General features: G+C 36.0%; 2 long non-coding RNA genes across 11 annotated transcripts; both read right to left on the bottom strand.

Annotated features, from left to right (window-relative positions):
* Nucleotides 1-2,944: 2,944 nt before the first annotated feature.
* On the bottom strand, nt 2,945-4,297 carry LOC127867775 (uncharacterized). 2 transcript variants are annotated; one of them, XR_008043654.1, is made up of 4 exons: nt 3,759-4,297; nt 3,433-3,534; nt 3,253-3,312; nt 2,945-3,088 (listed from the first exon to the last, which is right to left on the bottom strand). It is a non-coding gene; the product is annotated as an uncharacterized LOC127867775 (long non-coding RNA). The 2 variants fall into 2 exon arrangements; XR_008043653.1 differs by having other exon boundaries at nt 3,433-4,297.
* A 38-nt stretch (nt 4,298-4,335) lies between these two features.
* LOC127864368 (uncharacterized) lies at nt 4,336-9,268 on the bottom strand. Of its 9 annotated transcripts, none has more exons than XR_008041808.1 (4): nt 8,629-9,268; nt 7,664-8,334; nt 6,515-7,444; nt 4,336-6,362 (listed from the first exon to the last, which is right to left on the bottom strand). It is a non-coding gene; the product is annotated as an uncharacterized LOC127864368 (long non-coding RNA). The 9 variants fall into 9 exon arrangements; XR_008041809.1 differs by having other exon boundaries at nt 7,664-8,028; nt 8,629-9,266; XR_008041813.1 differs by lacking the exon at nt 8,629-9,268 and having other exon boundaries at nt 6,515-7,195; nt 7,361-7,444; nt 7,664-7,716.
* Nucleotides 9,269-9,408: the final 140 nt, after the last annotated feature.

The raw sequence follows: 9,408 nt of genomic DNA, 5'->3' as shown, positions 1-9,408 counted from the left end.
TTACACCAAACATATATCCACGATGGAGACACTATATTATATTATATTATATTATATTATATTAGTAGAGTAGAGTAGAGTAGAGTAGAGTAAAGTAGAGTAGAGTAGAGTAGAGTAGAGTAGAGTAGAGTAGAGTAGAGTAGAGTAGAGTAGAGTAGAGTAGAGTAGAGTAGAGTAGAGTAGAGTAGAGTAGAGTAGAGTAGAGTAGAGTAGAGTAGAGTAGAGTAGAGTAGAGCAGAGCAGAGCATAGCATAGCATATATAAAATTGTGCGTACAATTAATTTTGGTTTTTCGTTTTAATGGCCTATCTGACAGCATATTCACAGAAAAAAGACGATAAAACCTACGTGATATAAAATCATACTCATTGTTTGCTTTGGTACGCTCTTAACGGACCTATGTAATCGTAAACGGGTGACGCATGGACTTTTGTATCGGGAATAGATCACAAACGGGCGCAAAGCAATTTATCTTCACGGATGGACTGACATCGCATCGTATCAAAGTCTAAACAATCAAATAAAGTCCACGATCAGTAATGTTTTGTTCGTAAAAGAAATTACGACAGTAGAAACATAGCACTTTAAAGAGACCACAATCTGGTTCATTTTATCAATCGTTGCGTCCTTGGCGGACAAAATATTTTGAAAAACAACAAAGCATAAAACAAGAAAACACAAAGTTCTCCAAAGGCGTGTTTCAATCAGCAACTCGAAATCGAGCCTATGGGTATTTGGTCCCGCGATAAAATTAATTGCGTAGGAGTGTGAGTCATTTCAGCGTTGGATTGTTATTGCATGCCTATTATCAGCGAATGTTCAAACGGTTCATTTCAATCGTGAGTGTAGCAAGTCGAAATCGAACCTATGGGCATTTGGTCCCGATGTAGACATTATGCTTCAAAACATTGAAATCGTATTTCAATTTTGCAACCGTATAGGTCGACCGTTTACATTTTATGAAAGCACTCATGCAGCTGCTATTAACTCCCTTTCCAAAGCTACTCTTAATAGAGCCTAGTGGTATTATGGTTAAGGATAGGATGATGAATATTGCTATTGAGCAGCGAGTAGTATTCGTGTTATAACCAAAGCCGGGACTTGCACCCAGATTTCTTCTCCCTCGAAGAAGGAAAAGCGTTCTGCTTTGAACTACTTTGGTTTTGTAAACACGTTTCATACAAGCTGCAGAGTGTAGTTTTGCTATGATTTGTGTACTGACTCGTGACCGTTTCTCCTATTTGAGTACAAGAAATGTCGCTTTACCACTAAATGTTTGTTTAACTTACTGTCGTTTCAAAATGGGAACATTCGTATTGTTCTGTACAAACATTTGAGTTGTTGAGTTTCGAATACGGCTGTATTGTAGCGAAACGTTTCAGATCGGGATAAAACTACATGCAACTTTTAACGCAAAATTGCTTTGCACAATTTCAAACTTCATGATCATACATCGAAAGTTATGAAACTGCGTATATAGTTTTTATTTATTTTGCTAGCGAAATTTTAACATTTCATTGAATAACGCAAGTTTATGGCCATGTGGTGAATGTCATGAAAGTCGCTTAAACTGATGTATATACTTTTTCATCATATCATCTCAAATGGAAAGTCAAAATAATCCCTAAACGTCATTTATGTAGTGTGTTTTGTTCGTATATTCTACAAGCGCAATATAAAGCCTAAATACTGTTGAACGTTTATGTTAATGTGCCTCACTGAAAGACAAGTTATACCAATAACGAACCGTTGTACAAAATGTGTATGCAGTCAAAAGCGAGTAACTGCTTTACGTTAACGAGTCACTCAATGTAAGTCTCAACACGAGTAGTTCGTAAGGCGCAATTAATGTTCAACGCAACATTGAGAAACATAGTTTGTTGCCATATGGCAAATATCTTATAACGGTTAGTTGTTTATATAGTTTTTTTTACCTCAAATTCAAGTTTGAAAGTTTTTTGCTTTGTACGTTTGAAAGCTAGTGGTGTCACTCGGCGTTTTCACGGACTTGTGACCGTTCCTCTTGTGCTCAGACAAGAGAAGTCGCCTTCCCACCCAGCCTAGCAGACTTTGTGCATTGAAGCACTTAATAGAAATGTTATTGCTCGGTCATCGGTCAGGTTCGGTCAACGCGTGCCTGCGTTTCTGAGAGAGCCAGATTAAGATATTTCGTGTCACCGTACGAAAATACCATGGTGTCGCATAGCAAAGCACAGGCATGTCACCATGCGTGCCTACCACCCTTCCAACAGCGCAACAATGTGGTGTTGAAAGGATTCCCAGATAGTGTCGAAAGTATTGACGGTCATAACGGGGACGAGTTGCTTTATAGCGCCTCATTTCGTATTGACTTGCAACCCCGCCCTAGACCGCTACACAGCTAACTGGGCAGGACTCCATCTGACTATCAATCTCAGCGATCATAGTTTTGAAAAACGTCTGCTTTTTAATTGTTGGTATTTGGTACTTGGAGTCTCTTGTGCCAAAGTAGAGACTTACTTTTTGTTTAAAGATGAAGCAATCATTAACTGGTTGGTAGTCTTAACAGTGCGTCAAGATAAGCACCGTGAAAACATTTTAGCACCGAAATACCGAGGTGTTCACCCCCAAGTGCTATCAGTGCGCTTCACACTTGTGGAGTCTTAAACCCCTCGGCCGCCCAAACACAGTTAATGACTGTTAATGTTTATTTTTTGTTTGATTTTGGTATTGCATAGTTTAAACACAAACACATACATCAATACATCAATATTGCTGGCCAGCGCAATAAAACAAGGAAAAAAAGGTAGGAGAACAATCTCCTTTAGTTTTCATGTAAAAACATAAACATAAACATACACACTGTCAACACTTGCCACTTGCAACACCGAGTTCGTTTCAGTGCAGAATGTACACATTTTTCGATCGACACATATTCGCAATGTTACATGGATTCATAAAGTTACATGGATTCACAAAGTTGCACTGATGTCCATACGCGGGCCAATATTCGAGTTATCGGTGCGATGGACCCACGGTTTTGTCGCAGCTGTACGCCACACGTATGTATTGACTACTCGGTGTCCACATCAAGGTTTGTATATTGGCACTGAAAATAGAAAAGCAAATTGTGTTAAACAGTAAACGATGAAAGTAAACAGCCTGAAATGATAAAAACATGCATGTGTAATATACCATGTATCAAATAAAATAGTAAACACAAACTGCTAAAGAAAAACACACAACTCTACCAACTGTTTAACTGATACTTACTTTTTTGTTTTGTGTTGCATGTTCAGGCGCCTTTCTGTCACTGCTCGTCTAGCAGTACAGCTGAAATGAAATAGAAAGCATGATCAGAAACTTTCATTGTAATTGTACAACTTACAATTTATGTGCGCAATTTTGCATTTAAGTATAACATACAGTAAAACAATTTCAACTAATACTCACTTTTTTGTTGTGTTGTTTCCACAAAGGCGCCTTGTTGTCACTGCTCGCCTGGTAGTAAAGCTGACTCGTCAAGTAGTAGAGAACACTCGTCTAGCAGTAAAGCTGAAATGAAATCGAAAGCATGATTAGAAACTTTTGAATGTGTTTGTACAACTTACAATTTATAAACACAATATTGAACTGTAACAGTAAACATGAAACAGATAACAATTTTACTTACCTATGTTGTCTTCGCTGAAATACAAAAGTCATGTTCATAGCAATCATAGCATATTAACATACAATGAATACAACTCAAAACTTTTAGTAAGAAACTCAGTACTTACTTTGTATTTTGTATCCAATCCCTCTGCGGGCAATCTTCTTCAGTCCACAATCGAGCTGAAATCAAGACTCAATGCATACATGTAAATTTTGCCAAATAACAAACAGAACTGTGAACCAAAACTTTAACTAAACAAAACTAACTTTTCAACTGTAATGGTACTCACCTCTGGCAACTGAAATCATACAGACATTTTGCATAGCACAATACATTTTTAGTTTGAAGATAAGAATGATTTATGAACATTTTACTTACACAAAGCATAAATATAAAAGACATGCTATGATGAAAAAAACAATATGTATACAAAATTATACATAAAAAAACACACTATACTTACCATTGCTGACCTGAAATTGAAAAAAGCACATTTTGTATAGCAGAATACAAGTCATCAAAACAGTTCAATATGAAAATTAAAGAAAGTTTGTGTACTTACCACAGCCATACTGAAATGAAAAAGAAACACATTTTACAATGCAAAATACAGGTCATCAAAACAGTTCAATATGAAAGGCAATTGTACTTACCACAGCCATACTGAAATGGAAAAGAAACACATTTTACAATGCAGAATACAGGTCATCAAAACAATTCACTATGAAATTATAGAAAGTTAGTGTACTTACCAACAGGCTACTGAAATGAAAAAAACATTAAGCATTGCATAGTAGTATACAAGTCATCAAAACAGTTCAATATGAAAATTAAAGAAGGCAATTGTACTTACCACAGGATACTGAAATGAAAAACAGACATTTTACAATGCAGAATACAGGTCATAAAAACAGTTCAATATTAAATTATAGAAAGTTTGTGTACTTACCACAGCCATACTGGAATGAAAAAAAACATTTAGCAATGCACAATAATCAAGACTTACCTAGCTGATCTTGAATCATTCTCTGTTTCTCAACTTCTCAGTTGTCCAAAAGTCTGCTCTGTAACGACCCACCATTCCAATCTGAAAAATAGTTAAGCATAACAAAGCACAAAACAAACCAAAAGAATAGTTTACTTACCTCATATTTTGTGCAGGTTTTCAACAGCCAATTTTCTTCTTGAAACCTGTATTCGTCTCTTTTTTGACCCACTGTGGAACAGTCACAGCAATGTAAGTCTGAAACATAGAAGGGCATAACAACATAACATACAAACCAGTATATTTGTTTTGACTTACCTCGTGGCTAGAGTCGAGACACAGCTGCTGAATTTCTTTTCTGTCACAAGCTGTCAAAACATCTCTGCAACATCTCTGCAATTGAAACCTTCAAACAGAGTAAAACAGAGAAACATTTTGTATACAATATAGTAAACACTTACCTTGTTATAGGCCTGAGTTGCAGCAGTGATTCTTTCTTGAAATCTTCTTCTTTTGCATCACTGCATGAGAGACCTGAAAAATAGCATGCAGTGCAAAACACATGAGTTAAATTAAACCAAAATTGTGTTTCTACTTACCTTGCTTCTGTAGAGTTGAATCACAGTAGTAGAATTCCTTCTTCAAACACATTTCTCTGTCTACACCAGGAACTTGAATCTGAAACAGAGAAAAGCATCACATCAAATTGTACAACTCAAGTGCATTCATTCAATGCTTACCTACTTTCTGTTGAGTTGTTTCACAGCAGCTGAAATCCTTATTCACTGTTGGCACTGCTATGAGACCATTTCTGCATGTGAAATCTGAAACAGAGCAAAGCACGCATGTTACAAATTAAACAAACACAATTGTTACACTTACCCTGTTTGCAAGTCCCATTCACTTTCTCAGCAATGTTCCTCTTCTTGAATCGTCTTCGTCGCTGACTACAAGTACACCTGAAACATAGCATGCACAAAACATACCATATAAAAACAAAATACAAGTGTTCATACTAAAATGAAACACACTTACCTTTCTGCATTGCTCAGCTCTGTTCGACTGTCAACTCTTCATGTCATGTCATATCTGAAACGAACTAAATCAAAACATGCATAGCACACTATCATTGATAAAATATTGAAACAATTGTATGCTTCATAGCTGTGTTTTTTTCCACTTTACATCACAGACAACTGGCGATCACAAAAGTAAAGACATTTTTGTTCTACTCAAACATTAAGCTCACATTCACAAACACCGACCGACAGAGTTTTGTATAGAGTGCTAATACCTAAAACTGTACAAAAAGAATCGACATCAGTTTTCATTCATCATCGTTTATTGAGACAAATTAATACTACAATACTCACCACAGCCAACTGAAATGAAATAGAAATGTTAACAGCATGCAAACAAATGTCAATCAATATTTAGTAAATATCAACAAAAGCATTTCGATACACAAAGTAAGTGTTCACCATCATAGTACATCATCAGTTAGTTCGACATCCCACGGTTGCTCAAGTGTAAGTACTGGCTAGCATTTACCCCTTTCAGTAAACCATCACACATCAGCATTTTTAGACACAAGTGCTGATAGATTCTACCCTTGCTATCATCTTTCACAGACTTCTATGAGTACACAACTGAAAAATATAAAACGTTTGTACTCACTGTTTGGCAGATCCAAGAAACACGTCTGTTCTGCTTGCCATCTGGACATCAACTGAAACAAAACATCTGGAAACACACATACATGTAAAACGTTTTTGAACATAAACCAACACAGATCAAACTTGAATTATCCATCTGTACATGACACACATGAAAAATAGCATAAGTTTACTATCACATTACAGCAGTCAATGAAAACAAAAATTTGATCGACTTACCTTGCTTCTGTAGAGTTGAGTAACAGACGTGGAAATCTTCTTCCATGTGTAAACCAGTGACTCGAATCTGAAATAAAGTAAAGAACACATTGTACAACTCAAATCAATGAATTAAAACTTACCTTACTTTTGATGAATTGTGTCTCAGCAGTTGAAATCCTGTTTAATTTCTGCATGTGAAATCTGAAACAGAGCAAAGCACGCATGTTACAAATTAAACAAACACAAGTGTTACACTTACCCTGTTTGCAAGTCCCAATCACTTTCTCAACAATGTTCCTCTTCTTGATTCGTCTTCGTCGCTGTCAGCAAGTACACCTGAAACATAAAAGCATGCACAAAACATCCCATATAACAACTATTTTGTACTTACCATATGAGTGCTTTTCTGTTCAGGTCAGCTTGAAAACCCATCACTGCCATCAGCATCTGAAAAATAGTACATCACAAACAAACAAACAAACATAACATATCATAAAAACAGTTTAACACAACAGATATGAGAGCTCTCGCAACCACGTCTGTTCTGTTCGACTGTCCAAAAGCAAGTGACAGTACTTCAATTCACTAACATTGAGAAATTCTAAACTTACCTTCAAGGCTTGTTGAGTAGCTCTAAAAACAAGACTGCTTGGCTCCACTGTTCACTCCAACTGTCATATCATCACTGGATAAGCACTCCTGAAATGTATTAAAACAAAACATGCATAGAACAAACATTCAGTCAAAAGTACTTACCTTTTACTTTGTCACTGCCCTGTGCTCAACTCCAGTCAGCATGACATCTCTGCTTGAAAGTCTGAAACATATAAAAACATGCAATGCAAAACAAACATAGTTACTTACCTTCTAGCATATTGTTGGAGCTCCAGAAAACACGACTGTTCACTTCAGCTGCCAGACTTGAACTGCCAGCACACATCTGAAAATCTGAACAAAGCATTCATGTTCCATACTGTACTAGCCGTATGATTTTGAGTTACTGACATACTTATCATCCAAAAAAAGAGTACATGAAAATCTAGCAAAAAATAGGTTTTCATCTGTTCACGAGTTATACTCTGAAAGAAACCATGATGATGACAAAACTCACTTTATCTCTTCTTTTGTCAAAACACAAGTGTTCATTGTGAAATTTAACAAACTTACCTTTTCGTTTCCCAGCTCTGTTCAAATGTCAGGTCTACATTTCATGTCAAATCTGAAACGAACTAAATCAAAACATGCATAGTATACAATCATTGATAAAATTTCGAAACATTTGTATGCTTCATAGCTCTGTGTATTTTCACTTTACAGATCACGGACAGCTGGCGACCACAAAAGCGAAAACATTTTTGTACTACTCAAACATTGCTGTATTAAGCTCACACTCATGAACACCAACCGACAGAGTTGCTATAGACTTATAATCCCTAAAACTGTACAATAAGAATCAAAAGCAGTTTTCAGTCATAATCTTTTATTGAATTCTATACATATGCACTACAATCTACAGTACTCACCACAGCACCCTGAAATGAAATAGAAATGTTACAGCATGCAAATACAATTTAAGCAATATCATATCATTTATCTACTATGTTTGCAAATTTTTTTCAATCATATGTTCGTTTCCCCAAAGAAGCTCATATTCTGTTCCACCATCATACACCATCATCGCTAATCACAACATATCGACACTATATCAGTACTGAGTAATTTCTACCCAACGCATTACACTTCTATACAAGTAAACCTGTACAAAACGAATCGAAATCAGTTTTCATTCATCATGATTTATTGAAACAAATTTATACTACAATACTCACCACAGCCCCCTGAAATGAAATAGAAATGTTACAGCATGCAAATACAATTTAATCAATATCATACATATCAACAAAAGCGATTCAATACATTGTCATTTAATATTTTTGCAACATTTTTCCATCATATGTTCGCTTCCTCAAAATAGCTCAATGCATATTCTGTTCCACCATCATCCACTATCATCGCTCATTACAACATATCGACACTGTATCAGCACTGAGTAATTTCTACCCAACACATTACAACCATCATACATCATCACGCAACTTGTAAACAGTAAAACGAAAAAAAATTGTACTCACGTTTTTTGTAGACAGCAGCTCGATGAACACGTCCGCACAGCTCGACATCTGAACCTCAACTGACAGTCAATCGCTTGACACCACAACATAAATTTAATTATTCACAACAGTCAGGGCTTAAAAAAACACGTCCGATCAGTCCGATGTCAAAACTTAAAGTGAAGTCAAGTCGTTCAAAAAAATTAATGTAAGTCAAACATTTCATATATAACGCTCACAAAAGTTCGTTGTCAGTCAATACTAAACGTTCAAAAGTTAACATCGCATAAGAGTATGATTTCATTTCACAACGCAAGTAAAAGTCAAGCCGTCATCTCATGACAATACCCTAACACTGCAGTCCACCAGTAATTCCATAACCCGAGTACCAAGTCGCTATTCTATAACGCGAAGTCAATTTAACTCTCAAAGTACAAGTCAGTTAAACTCAAAACTTTTCATCAATAGTCAGAGCTCACGAAAGTACGTCCGTCTTTGTCAAAGTCTTTCATTGAACTAAGATTAAGTCAATGTAAAAAAAAGAGCGCATAAAAAACACGTCCGTAACGGTCAATTTCAAAGTCGCAACTGAGCGTTCTTTGCCAGCCCAGTTCAATTTATACTGAGTACGACGTCGAGAGCTTCGAAAAACACGTCCGAACCCTTCAACGATCAAACGAAGAATGACAAAAAAGCACATTGAAAATGTTTATACTTCATGATTTAAGTTACAATTGAATGTGTATTTGATGAGAAATCAAAAAATCATACTTACCATGCAAAAATCATACAAATATTGAC

Source organism: Dreissena polymorpha, chromosome 1 (genome assembly GCF_020536995.1).
Source record: "Dreissena polymorpha isolate Duluth1 chromosome 1, UMN_Dpol_1.0, whole genome shotgun sequence".
Taxonomy (NCBI): domain Eukaryota; kingdom Metazoa; phylum Mollusca; class Bivalvia; order Myida; family Dreissenidae; genus Dreissena; species Dreissena polymorpha.
Note: the sequence above shows the minus strand (reverse complement) of the source record. Positions and strands in the feature narration are given on the sequence as shown.